We start from the raw sequence: 13,879 nt of genomic DNA on the forward strand, positions 1-13,879 counted from the left end.
AAAAAAAATGATTTATTATTTTTTATTTTTTTTATTTTACAAGTGTGAATTTAATTTGAATTTATTGGACATCAAAAAAAGGAAACAAAAGGCACAAGCAAGAGGAGTTGTGTAGATTTTTATTCTGTGCATCAATCCAATCCAGAAATGCTGTTTTATTTTTATTATTTATTATTATTATTAATATTATAGTGTCACGGCTGTCACAAGCTTATTTGCATAAGGTCAGAGTGGAGCCAACGTGATGCAAGTTTGGCGCCGTCTCCGTCTCTTAGCAACGCAACATTTCCCCCGTGCGGATTCGCAGCGCTCCTTGTGGGCACTTATCTCTTGCTCTCGTCGGTAATGAAATGCCAACCAGCTCGCAGAGGAGGCGACGAGTGCTGGCAATCAATATTGGGCGGCCACGTCGCCTCTTTTACTCACGTGTTTGTGTTTGGAAAGAAGTGTGCCCAAAAAGTGAGTGAAACCAACTAATTGGACACACCTGGGAAACAAAGAGGGGTGGACGGACAGGTCAGGTGCAAATGTGGTCAACCATTACAAAAAAAAAAAATTGACGACAGGGGAGGCGTTTAAAAGAATAAAAGCATTTTGAAGAAAATGACTGTAAGGTCCCATTTAGGACAATAACGTCAAAGGCAAGATGAGTGCCGTGTTGTTGTTGTTGTTGTTGTTGGCAACTCATGGAGCTAAGTCATCATCCAGCCCATAATTACCCCCCTGATGAGGATGATGACTTCCATCGTTTTGCTCTTAAAGCGCGTGTCAAAGGTGCAACTTGGACACATTTAGCACATTGTCACCACATCTGCAGTCTGCACCGCTCGTCCTTTAGCCAAGTGCATTTTTTTTTATGTTTTAGATTTTAATGTGTTAAAACGATGTGTGGTTAAAAAAATAAAATAAAACTCCATGCTATTAAAACTAATTGTAAGCATGTATTATAGACTTTTTATGTTTTTTTTTCTTTTCAATTTAAATTAACTATACGTTATATAGGCCAACAGTGATTATTATTATTATTATTATTATTATTTTGTTATTTACATTACGTCACTACCTGGCTTTATTTTCGTTTTACTTATTTGATTCTATATTTTAGTTATACATCTTTTAATTGCAGGAGATGCGTTTCAGTTGGACAACCACAATAATAAACATATTCTCTCACGTGACCATTATCTAAAAAGTATTGCGGTTTATATTTTCATAAACTTCGAAAGTTAGTTTACATTTAAAATATAATGCAAATTTTAATAAACAAACGTTTTTATGTGCCAACATTATAGACAACGGTTCGTGCGTTTCTCTCATTGAAGTTTTTTTTTTTTTTTTTTTTTTGCCCCCTCCTGATTAAAATGTCAGCAAAGGACTAATGATTGGCTTTTTAATTGCGACCCGATCCGCCCCTCGTGTGCGCTCTCTGCGTGAAAGTCCACCCACGCAAACTGTTGCCCTAACAAACCTTTTTAGTGGACCAGATTGACTGAACTGGGATTGGGGAGGGACGGGAGGGGAGGGGAGGGGAGGGGGCGGGGTCAGCAGCGCACACGAGTGGGGCCAATCGTGTGTGACAATGAGGACAGGTGTCGTCACGTGACATCATCCATGCTGCTGCTTGGTCTTCTCCGTGCCAGGCCTGCAAGAGGATATTGTTTACGTGGACGTTACGTAAGAAATATACACCGTATTGTATTTTTGAACGTCGTTCATAGAATATTTTTACCTGCACAAATTTATTTACGTTATAGGCCTACTTTGTGTTGCTTAAATGGCCTCCATGACACGTTCTAAGTTAAAGAAACTAACGAAAACATCAGAGAAAACCACACAATATATTCTTTACTAAAATTGACTGTCAAAATTCCCAATGAGATATCATGAATTCATTCACAATATATAATGTTGACTATTTCTGATACTAACATTGATGTGGTTACATTTTTATTATATATGTGTGATTTAGGTTGATGTTTTTGAACATCCTTAAAAAATAAATATATGCAAAAAATTCTGCATATTTGCATGATGAGTATTTATAGCACAGAAAAGCAGCATATATAGGCTGACATAATATACTGCATATGCACAGAATTGTGAAACAGTTGAAGTTAATGTACTGTACGTTATTATTATTATTATTATCCCCCAAAAAATATATGCTTTGACAGCTCTTTGGCCATTTCTGTGCACACGTCTGTACTTTTTTTTTTTTTTTTTTACTTACTATTTACTGGGGGTTTAAAAAAATAATAATCAAATACTATATTCTGCCGAAACATTTTATGAAAATACGTTTTGGTTAATTTTTACAAGAACTTTTTTGTACAAAATCCTCCTAAATTATCGCCAGGGTTTTTTGGCAGTACCTGTTGAAAAATTCACTTAAACATTTGGAGAACCTGCCGGAGCCCGGATTTGAACCTACAACCTCAAACTGTAAGTCCAACCACTGGCGTTTTGAAACAATATTGTACCACAAGAACGTGCTTATAACCTATTTTTACCTTTGTTTTGTTACCTTTTCAACAAGTTCAAATAAGTTTGCTATTTGTACATTTATTTTTCATTCTGTGTCCTCATTCGAAGAGCCAATTACCGTCTGTCAGGCTTAACATTAACATTGCTGCTAATGTTCAAGCAAAAAATGTATTTCTAATCTATGAGTAATATTGCTTTTACAGCTCAATGAGCAGCAGCCGGACCATCCCTTCATCAGTCCGAGTGTACTCCCGGCAATCATATCAAAAACTGTTTTTTTGTTTGCTTTTGTTGGTCAAGCCAAAGGGAGGTCACGCTAATAATAGCCGAGGTCAGCGGCGGGAGCCAGCCAGTCTCCTAGTCAACATTCATTAGTGCTCACTTAATGACACACGCACAACACAAACACAGGGGGACCATTGATGATGTCATCAACACGTACGGTATATCATATAGTTATATATTTAGTTAGCTCTTCGACTTCTTTATTTTAGAAGTACAGTCTTGAGATGCACACGTTTTGTGTACGTTGTAGCGTGACATCAACGTCATCTCTTCTCAATAGACAAACCAGTAATCAATAATTAAATCGCCTTTTGCCGTTCAATCGCTTTTAATGACTGCTTGACTCCCTCTTTTTTTGTATGTAAACCTCCTATTTCTCCTACTACCTTGTTTGTTTGTTTGTTTGTTTGTTTGTTTGTTTTTATCCGCCACAGTTAATTCATTGAATGTAATCATTAGCCGTGTTAGCATGCTACCCTTCACACGAATAAACGCTCCATTTAGGCGGCTCAGAAAGCTGTGTTGTTGTAATTTATTGTGTCATCGCTATAATTCAGCTTTTAGTATTGGCCACAAAAAAAAAAAAAAACAACATGTTAGCACAAAGCTTATTATTATTTAACATGTTCATAAGGCTGCATTAGCTGTTTTAAAAATCTCCCAGTTTTTAGTTCATTGAATCCACATTGTAGCATTAGCAATGTTAGCATAACGCTATGAATGATGCAGCTACTGTGATATGGTAGGTATGCGAAGGATGAATCACAGTATGCAACAATGTATATAATTTGACTGTTAGCATTAGCCGCATTAGCTCAAATACTCCCGTTCAAAGATACTTTTGAATGTTTCAGTTGTTTGCTTATTGATTCCGCTTTGTTAGCATTAGCAATGTTAGCATATCGAGATAAACGTGCTGTAACGCACTCCGAATACAGTTTGTATTGTGATCCACTGCGTATGTTTAGCCACATTAGCTGTGCCACCAAAAGCATAAATATATATATTTTTTTTAAATGCCACCATAGTCCAAGTCAAATCGCAAAAATATGTAGACACTATTTTGGAATTGATGAGGACTGTGTGTGTTTCATTCACAATGAAACACACTTTTTATTCAGTTTGGTGGCCAACACAATGAAGCCGACCTTCTAGCAGAATGTCTGATAATGACCATGCTGATAACGCCATCTCTTCTTTTATATGAGAGGGGAAAAAAACATTTGGTCAAGGAAATTGAGCGTATATTACATGTGGCAGCATTCATAATCTTTTATTAAAAATGCCCCACACTGTTGAGTGTTTATATAAATGTACCTGCATTGTCATGACACCTGAAAATCAGTGGTGCTCATTTATTATTAGGTTGTTTTTTTTTATGAATTATAAGGAACTAATCAATTATTTAATCAAATTGTTCGTGTTATATTATTTACAATAACTAATTTAACAAATGATGTAATTAAATAAATGATAATAAACTTGTACAAAGCGGCCCTTATGTGGACCGCAAGCCATGATTTACCCACCTTTGTTGCCTCGAGTGTATTTTTTGTTGTCATTACGTCCAGATGAGTGAAGCTGTCAAACGGATAATACGAGCTTTCAGTCGCGAGTTGTGACACGTCACCCCCATCCCGGCACGGCGGGGTCACGCTAAAATTGAAAGTGACAGTGGGAGCGCTCTGTTCAACTGTCTGATTGGTCCAAAAGCTGCCACGGCCCAGATCAGAGCTCTTTAACACCGCACAGGCCCTTGGAGCTCAGGACTTTCTTCTCAAAGCCCCGCTAAGAACCACAAGAGATGATCACATCTCCTAAAAGTGGTTCTCATTGCTCATCTCGAGTTGAGGTTGAAAATGTCGAGTATGTGATCAACCCAAAGACAAATGTTGTTTTAGTCGAGATTAATTTGAGCCGAGTCCGTGGTGTCAGTGTCCCCTTTAGCCACTATGCTAGCGGGCATGCTAATGCCACGTCATTGTTTTTCGCTGTCAAAGTCGTGTTTATACGTTAATTTGAACGTAACTGTTGAATCCACCGAGGAGTGTTAGCCTCATTGTATTCATCATCACAATTTCACAACTTTCACGGCCCCTTTTTAGGTTAGAGGTATCCAAACATTTAAATGAGTTCGTAGCATTAGTGACGTTAGCATTAGCATGATGCTAAAAGAAGAACAAATAATTTAGAATGTAAAAAAAAAAATAAATAAAATGTTGAGTTTGGCTTCCTTGTACTGTTGTACTGCCATATTTGCCATCTTTGCATATGTCAGATTATTTGACTATGTTGTGTTGATGTGCCGTTATGCGTGATTCTGTAATCCGCCTCGTAGCATTTGACACATTATTAGCTGTGTTGGTATGAAACCAGAACCAGAATTAATATTTCTATCTCAACTCGCTCCAAAGGCTCTCCTTTTTTGCTCCCATTTACTGTACATTTCAGCTGTACAATCATTTAACTTGCACTGGCGCATTAGCCGTGTTAGCATATCGCCAAAAACAAGAACAATTGTTTAGAATTGAAAGAAAAATGAAAGCTTTACGATCTGATTATTTAATCCATCTCGTAGCATCATCCACAAAAGCTGTGACAAGAATAAATGGTCGTGTGAAATCAGAACATGATTTCACTGGCTTAGAACATAAATTATTTGTACTACCTCATAGCATTAGCAACATGTGACATGATAGCATGCCACCAAACCTCAGAAAAGTGCTGTTTTAAAACAGTGAGCTACATTACATACATTAGCTAATATTAGCAGTAGATACAGGTTAGAATGGTGAGTTCATTTAAACCAGTGGGCTATTCTTCATGTCTTCCTTCTTGTAGCATTAGCTACATTAGCAATGTTAGCATGTCACAATAAACTAGTATTATACACATTCTAAGAATGATTAATGAATGCAAACAGCTACAGTACCAGTGAATTGTTCAATTATTTGTTTCCCCTCGTAGCATTAGCTGTTAGCTTGCCACCAAAAATGAATGTTCATCATCTCAGAACATGATTCAACTAGTACAGAATGTTGTGCTAATTTAAAACAGTGGGCTGGTAATTGTGTGCTCTCGTTCGTAGCATTCGCTATGTTAGCATGTCACCATAAACTAGTATTAAACACGTTCTCAGAATGTGTTATTAGTACAGACAGATATAGTATCGTGTTGTGCTAATTTAAATCAATTATTTGTTCTGATAGCAATGGCTGTGTTTGCGCAGCAGAAGAAAATAAAATACATTTGAACATGAGGTCCTTTAATTTGACTTTTTGCCTAACAACAATAAAAATTTCAACCCCCACAATCCTTTGCATTCGCTTTCAGCTTCATTTGATAGTAAGTGGTGTTTTTGAGCAAGCAGACATAAGAAAGTGTGAACTCTGGAACGCTCAAATCCGCTATTGAAATGGTGATCATCTTCAGAAATGATGAAGATCATCTACACATTTTTTTTTTTTGTTTCCATCGGCTTGAGGAAGAACTTGCTGTCCGTTTCGTGTCCCGCTGAGAACCCTCCAGCGTAATAATGAAGAGCAGCAGCGAGCTGAAGAGACCACCGCAAATCTGAGGGGGATTTGCACAACATTTTGAGTGCGGCCAGCGGGAAGCACGGCACCCACAGATCAAGTAGCTTCATACAGTATATTAAAAAAAAAAAAAATGCTCACGGATTCATGTTCAGATTTTATTGTTAGCGTTCACTTTTAAAGTGGTACGTTTTTGCTTTGTTTAGAGCTATAATTTGAGGTACAGGCATAAAAAAAAAGTAATATAATATATAATATATATGTACAGTGATACCTCAGCTCACGAACATTATTGGTTCCCAGAAAGTGTGTGTAAGGCAAAAAGTTTGTCTTCCGAACATTTATTTCCCATAAGAAAGCATTAAAATGAGACTAATCCGTTCCCAGGTCCCTATAAAACATAATTTTCTACTACATAAGCCTTAAAACTACACAAAAAAATACCGTATTTTATGTATATATATATGACACATTACAAAAATAAAAATAATTTTCTACAAATACAGATTTGTCAATGTAGTTTGTTGAAATATTTTTTGAAAATGTTTTAGTGAACTCCAAACATCTCTTTGTGTCTGTGAAAGACTTGGCAGCGCTTTGGTTGTCTTGGAGGCGAATATGAGAGGATGTGTCGCAGGTTTGAATGCAAGTTTGATTCCTCTCTCACGTTTGCATGTTTGAAGGCCACATGTCCTCCGAGTCCTCCTTCCTTCCGTCCGTCACAGATCTCAGCATGAAATGCAGCAAAGTCTTCACGCGTGTGACGTTTTTTCTTCTTTCTTTCTTTCTTTCTTTGGTGTGGAAGCAATCTCAGCCTGCCTGCCTGCTTGTGACCCCTGACAGCTGCACATCTCTTTATTCCTCCCTGCCTCTTCTGGCACTTCATTTACCGCAAAAGCTCTCGGATTCACACCTCTGCAAGTGTTTATTAAGTGCACACAAGCATGGCAGAGTGCGCCACAAAGGGAAAAGAACATGTGCGGATGTCGCACGGGATGCTTCCAAAGTTTCGGCAAAATCGCTTTTGCTGCTTTAAAACGTATAAAAAAAAAAAACACACAATTGTTATTTAACACGCCAATGTTGTGCCTGCGTCGGCACTTTAGACACACACAAAAAAAGCATTTGGGCACACCAATGGTAAGTCGAGGGTATAAAAAGTCTACACACCCCCATTCAAATGTAGGATTTTGTAATATGGAAAAATGAGGCCAAGATTCAAAACTTGTTGCACTGTTACAACGCAAGTACAAATAAACATCTGAAATGGTGTTGCATAAATGTGCACACCCTCTTATAAGTAGGGACGCTGCTGTGTGCAAAATGAACCAATCACATTCTAGCTCATGTTAATGGGGCCTCTGTTTGACCTCAAATAAAGTTGAGATTTTCGAGTAGCTCAAGAGAGCATCAGCAGGTTCTCATTGTGCACATGGATAAGAAAAGTACAAATTATTCAAAATTCCAAACTGTACATTTAGCTCACGCATAACATTGTTCACTTAAAAAATAATAATAATAATAATAGAACACCTTGCAGGCTAACTGGGGCTTTAGGTGGTGGAAGGAATTACAAACAGTTTTCAATATCAGTCAGTCTCGGCACAAAATATTCAGGCTTCTGCTAGAAATGACAACAAAAAAAAAGCCTCCTAGAACATCTTTGGAATTAATCAGAAGGGCTTTGAATGATGACAGCTATGTGCTGTACTTTTTTTTTTTTTTTTTTTTTTTTAAACATCAATTGTAACGTGATTGGTTGAGGGTGTGCACACTTGTGAAACTTCATATCAATTTTGACATACCTGGTCCCAAAAAAAAAAAAAAAAGAAGATGTTTCAACCAATTTGAATGTCACATTAATGTTTTGAAATTATTTAGCTTGATTGTTTTATATATAATGGGGAAAAATAACAAAAAAAAAATAAGGCAACAAACAGAAAAAGTTCAATTTCGGCAATTAAAAAAATTAATTTTTGCTTTCCCACATTTCACAACAAATAAAGAGTTTGTCTCTCCAACTTCAAAATACAAATAAAAACAACTCAGCCAATTATTTTGTTGCGGCATGTCCTTTGGAGTATGTGTACACATAAAACGAGTGTATTTGAATGCCCCAGTATTTCATCGATCTCCTGAAGTCACAGAAAAACGACTGCGCTTGAACACACCACGCCGTCGTGCGTGCATTACCTGCTGAAGCAGCATCAGCAGCCGTCCTTCCGGCTGTCTGTCTGTCTGTCCGTCTGTCCGGCCGGCTCCATGCATGCATGCATGCACGCATGCAGAAGGCTCCTATCATTAGATCGGATGGCAAAGTCTTTATGCAAAGTGTTTTGCATAATTACATAGCAAAGTCACGAGAGCCACCCTCGCATTTGCCGGGTCACAAAGCATCGACAATTGGCGCGTTATTGTCCGCCGCCGTCGCCGCCGCCAATGCGCAACCGCAGAGCAACCACACAAGCACGAGAAAGTCCACATGCAGCCAGCAAAAAAAAAAAAAGAAAAAAAAAGGAAACAACAACAACAAACCAAAGCGATTCAAGTTTGCGTCCACAGTAAAACGGGAACAAAACGGCTTGACATGAGCACATTTGGGAATGTCAACAGTGGGTAAACAAAGTCAAACTTTGAAGACATCATTCAAATGATTTCACCTCTTTTTTTTCTCCTTTTTTTTTTAGCACAAAATAAATACATACATTTACCATACAAATGTCATGTTTTTTTTTTTAAATACATTTTTATCTAATGGCATTCACGATATCATTCATTTTTATTTTGATATTTTGTTGGTACTGTATGTTTTTGAACATTTTAACAAAAAAAAGAAATGCAAATTTTCTGTACAATTCTTGAAATGAGTTGAGCGAAACTGAGGCAATGTTGCGTTTCGAGACTTGAAATTGACATTTAATTTGAATTCCCGAAAACAATCCTGGTGACATTTGAGATTATTCTCAATTAAATACATAAATGTTTCATTTGTATATCAAACATGTTGAAGTTATTTCAGCATAACATTTTAAAGACAAAATTGAAAATCTAACTCGACCACATTCGTTGCATGTCTTTTCTTCGTTTTTAAATGTGCTCAATTGTGGACACATGATGCCAAAATTTACTGCCTTGAAATGTGAATTATTTGCTAATTAAATTTTTTTTTTTAAAGAATTTTGCATTTAGTGTGTGAATTTTCTTCATTTTTTTCATGCAATGACAATGTTTGACTTTATAGATTCAAAGTTCATATTTTATTATATTTGGCATGCAGACTTTTTTCCCCCCGTTTCATTTCCTGTACATCATTTTAATTATTATTGTTTGAGGGAGAATGCAAGCAGCTCTGAAAATTGCAAACATTATTTTAAATATATCAAATTTGGAAGGTGAAGTTATTTTTTTTAACGTAACTAACTGTTAACGAATTGCGGCGAAATGCATCATTTTATGATGGTTGAAAACACTTTTTTATGGACATTGTAGACTAATTAAATAATTTGACCTTTTAAGGACAAGTTTTCAATGTCACTGCTGTATTAACAAAACAAAAAAAACAACAAAAAAATGAACTAAAAGATTATTACAAATTAATCCCGGTTTCAAGCAAGAATGAAGTGCGATGAAGTGTTTAGAAGATGACAGAATCAAACTAAACTAACGAATTCGTGTGCTTCCTTTTATGATAAATATTTGCCATATCATTTTTGAAGCAGGTGCAGCTCAATAAATGACAACATTTAAATCTGTTTGGTTGAATTTTTAAAAAGTGAAAGCAGGAAATCGATGTAAACTACTCTTTTAATTTCTTGAGATGTTTAATATAACCATAACAATTAGTGTAAAATGTTTCACAATAGTTTGAAGTAGTGAATTAGATTCCGTTTTCCACATCAAAATAAAATTCAGTGGCCAAATGCGTCTCTTTTTTTTCCAGAGTAATTTGATTTAAAATTAATTTAAAAAAACAAAGCAAAACATTTTTTCAAGTTTTTCGTTTTCTAAATTATTTTCTGTTTTTTTTTTTAAACAGTGACTAAAATAATAACTTCACGTCTTATTTGAATGGGGTGAAAAAAAAAAAAAAGCTGAAAAAAGAGCGCAAGCGGATGAAAGCGGAGCAGGCCTGTGAGGTGAAAGGTGCTTCGGGGCGCCCTCTGCAGGACGCCAGCGGCACTGCAGCAGCATGACTCGTCTCCCCTTCCCGGCCGCTGCATGGTCATTAGTGCTGCCGGGGCCGGCGCCACTCACCGGGTCCTGTGGGGGTCACTCGGCGGCGGGAGGGGGGTCGCGAGGGGGGGGGCAGGAGTGTATTTTTTCTCCTCCTGTAATGTCATCTCCACAATTGACCGCACATGCAGCGGCACATTTACGGACTAAGTACGAGAAGGAATCACAACAATTGATGGGTTCCGTCGACTCTTTCTTTCTTTCTTTCTTTCTTTCTTTCTTTCTTTCTTTCTAAGTTGTTTTAGTTCTTAAACAATATTAACGTTCGCATGCATTTATTTGTGATATTTTTATGTGACTGGACTGTGCATGAAGCGAAAAATGTAAAATTAATATGAGTATTTTATATCAATACGTGGATGTGAAGTACGTGTAATTATTATTATGAATGTAAATCGTGTTTGTATTTTTCTCGTGCATTCTTTGATTCCGTGATGACAAAGTAATGACCAACATGTCCGTCTCTAAATGTCTCTAAATTGGACATTATATTGTACCACCAAAACGTCAACACACATTTTAAGTCATAACACAAACATTTAGAAATGAATAATAAAATATACTTAGCACCGCATGTGCCATACTAATTATAATAAAATAATCCCAAAATGAAGCGTTTTATTTCCGTTTTTGTTTGAACGCTGAATTGTTGTGGGGATTTTCACCTGTTGGTATGAGGGCCTGGCTTGTTTATAATAATGGTCGTCATGACGACGACGACAATGAAGACTGCTGTGGAGGTTTAGGTCACCAATTGACACCGAATTGAAAGCAACATTTCGGGTTTACGCAAGAAAAAAACAAACAAACAGACGCGTTCGGAGCACAGCTTCTTGAATTAAACTTTTTTTTTTTTTTTTTTTTTTTTTTTTTTAAAAGTGGACCAGTGTCGAGTTAAAAAAAAATGATGATGATGACGTGAGTTGATTCCCGCCTATAAATATTGTTCGATTATATTATGTTCTATTTCAAGGGGAAGATGTCACGTGTGTTCTCCGAATTCTACAAAAAAAAAGCATGAAAGCATAAGACGGTGGCGTATCCCCCAAAATGATCATCTAAAGTGTCATCCTCGATTAGCTATTAATTAAAAAAAAAAAAAAAAATGAGACTGATGTATTTATTTTTAACCGACTTTATAATATTAAACTCCAATTGTTGGATCACCAATTGAATACTTTTTGTATCTATCCCCTTTATTTCATTTTCTATACGACACGAAAATGTTTTCCAAATTATTCCGGGGGCACATCCATGAAACTGGCAACCCAAAGTGCGATGCTTTAAAAAAAATAAAAAATAAAAAAATGCGTACTTAAATGTTTGAAAGTCTCCTTCCAAGCACTCCGCATCCAATGTTGCCTTTAAAATATAGTTTACCCAACTAATGTAAAACAAAGAAACAACTTTTCAAACAAGAAAAAAATAAATAAAAGTCAATTTGTATCATTTTAGTGCAAGCGCATGCGCATAAACATCATTTCTGAAAATTACATTGATGGTGCACAATAAAAATGGAATGGTGTGCTCTGAAAAGTGGCAACCTGTGAAGTGAGGCCTATCTGCAATTAATAAAATATATTTGTGGAGATATTGAAGGCTTTAAAATGCTTTAAAGTCTCATTCTGAGCTGCACTCGAAATGCAAGACTTTATAAATAATACAGATGGTGAGTAATAGACAGTGTGTGTTTTCAATATTTCAAAGGCATGCCCTCATCCTTCATCCGCATCATATGTACGCCCCGCCCCCCAAGTATTTTTTGTTGCAACTATTGTTCGAATGAAAACGATTAATTGGTTGGTGAAATAAAGTTTGTGAGTTTACGCCGATGTGAAATGTTTGGAATCTTCTCGTATTTAGAAAAAACTAGAAAAACAAAACGCTGAAACACGAGAAAATGAAATTCAAGGTGTCTAATTGTAAGTGTGCACAAAAAAATAAAAAATAAAATACACATCACCATGAGTGCAAAATGGGAGGAACACATTTACAAAGATTACGATAATTCATTCGGTTTTGGTTGCTTTTCAAATAAATAATGGCTTCCTTATTATTATTATTGATATGTGTGGCGCATAAAATTCAAAACATGCCATTGGGAGCATTAAAGCCTTTAAAGAGGCTAACCGATTAGCATCTAATTTTAAATGCAGTATTATAATAATGTGGTCAGATGAGTGCCATCATTATAAATGTTTTTTTTCCGTTTCTAAATAATTCGAATGTTGTCGTCAAAGTGTTTATTTGTGTAACTGTCTGCAACTGTCCACATTAAAGGAAGTATTTCAATGCAACATTTCAGCCTCAAAGTAAATATTTGAAGTGTTTCTTTTTCTTTTCATAGAATGGGTTTAATCGGGCGTGGCTGTTCCTAATATTTTGGCCTTCCCTTGTCGCCTGTTCAAATATTCCAATACAACAATATTACTAAATTCACTTTCATTTCAAATGGGCACGTCATAAAGTGTACCTATAATGTAGTGTCCCCGGTGTGTTGCGGGGATTAAGCAAACGCCGTCAATCAAGTTTGCAGCTCACAAAGTTGCTGACCGTGCGCGCCTGCGCGCGCCTGCGTGCGCGCGAGCTGAACTCTTGCCCGTGAGGTTGACTCAGTGTGCACTTTCGAACACTGCGGGTAGATGGCGATGTTTTATCACGTTTATGGCCTGACGTCTACTCAAAATAAATCCTGGACATGACCATGTTACAGTAACACAAGCATCATGAAAACACATTACAATATACTTCAAAATAGCAACAATAATAATAATTAAATGGCGTTTGGATGGGGGGCGGTTGTGTGGATGATAAACTGCCATTTTTAATTGTATTTTTTTCGTTTTTTTTTTTGTTTTTTTGGAGTGGCGGTGATTACAAATAAATAAACATAGGAGGACTACACTAAGAATTGTGTGTGTGTGTTTTTTTTATGTAATAAAATGAAAACAAATCTGGCCTTACGTGTCACATCACTTATGTGGGAGCAGAGTAAAAAAAAAAAAAAAAAAAAAAACAGACATGGGGTGAGTTATAGTCCTGCTTTTCTTATAATAATAATAATAATAATAATAATAATAATAATAATAATAATAATAATAATAATAATAATAATAATAATAATAACAATGCATCTTAAAGCCGACACTTCTGCGTCTAGTGATATTTTCCTGTTAAATGCATGTTGCATTTTTTTTTTTGACGGCATCAATATCTCACACAGTAGATAAATGACGCCATCATCATCGTCATCATCATTAGCAAGCACGCATGCGCAACACAGCAGCAGCAGTCGGCGTCAAAGTTGCACGTTTTTCTTCATCAGCACTGATAGATTAATA

Source organism: Festucalex cinctus, chromosome 3 (assembly GCF_051991245.1).
Source record: "Festucalex cinctus isolate MCC-2025b chromosome 3, RoL_Fcin_1.0, whole genome shotgun sequence".
In the NCBI taxonomy this organism is placed as follows: Eukaryota; Metazoa; Chordata; class Actinopteri; order Syngnathiformes; family Syngnathidae; genus Festucalex; species Festucalex cinctus.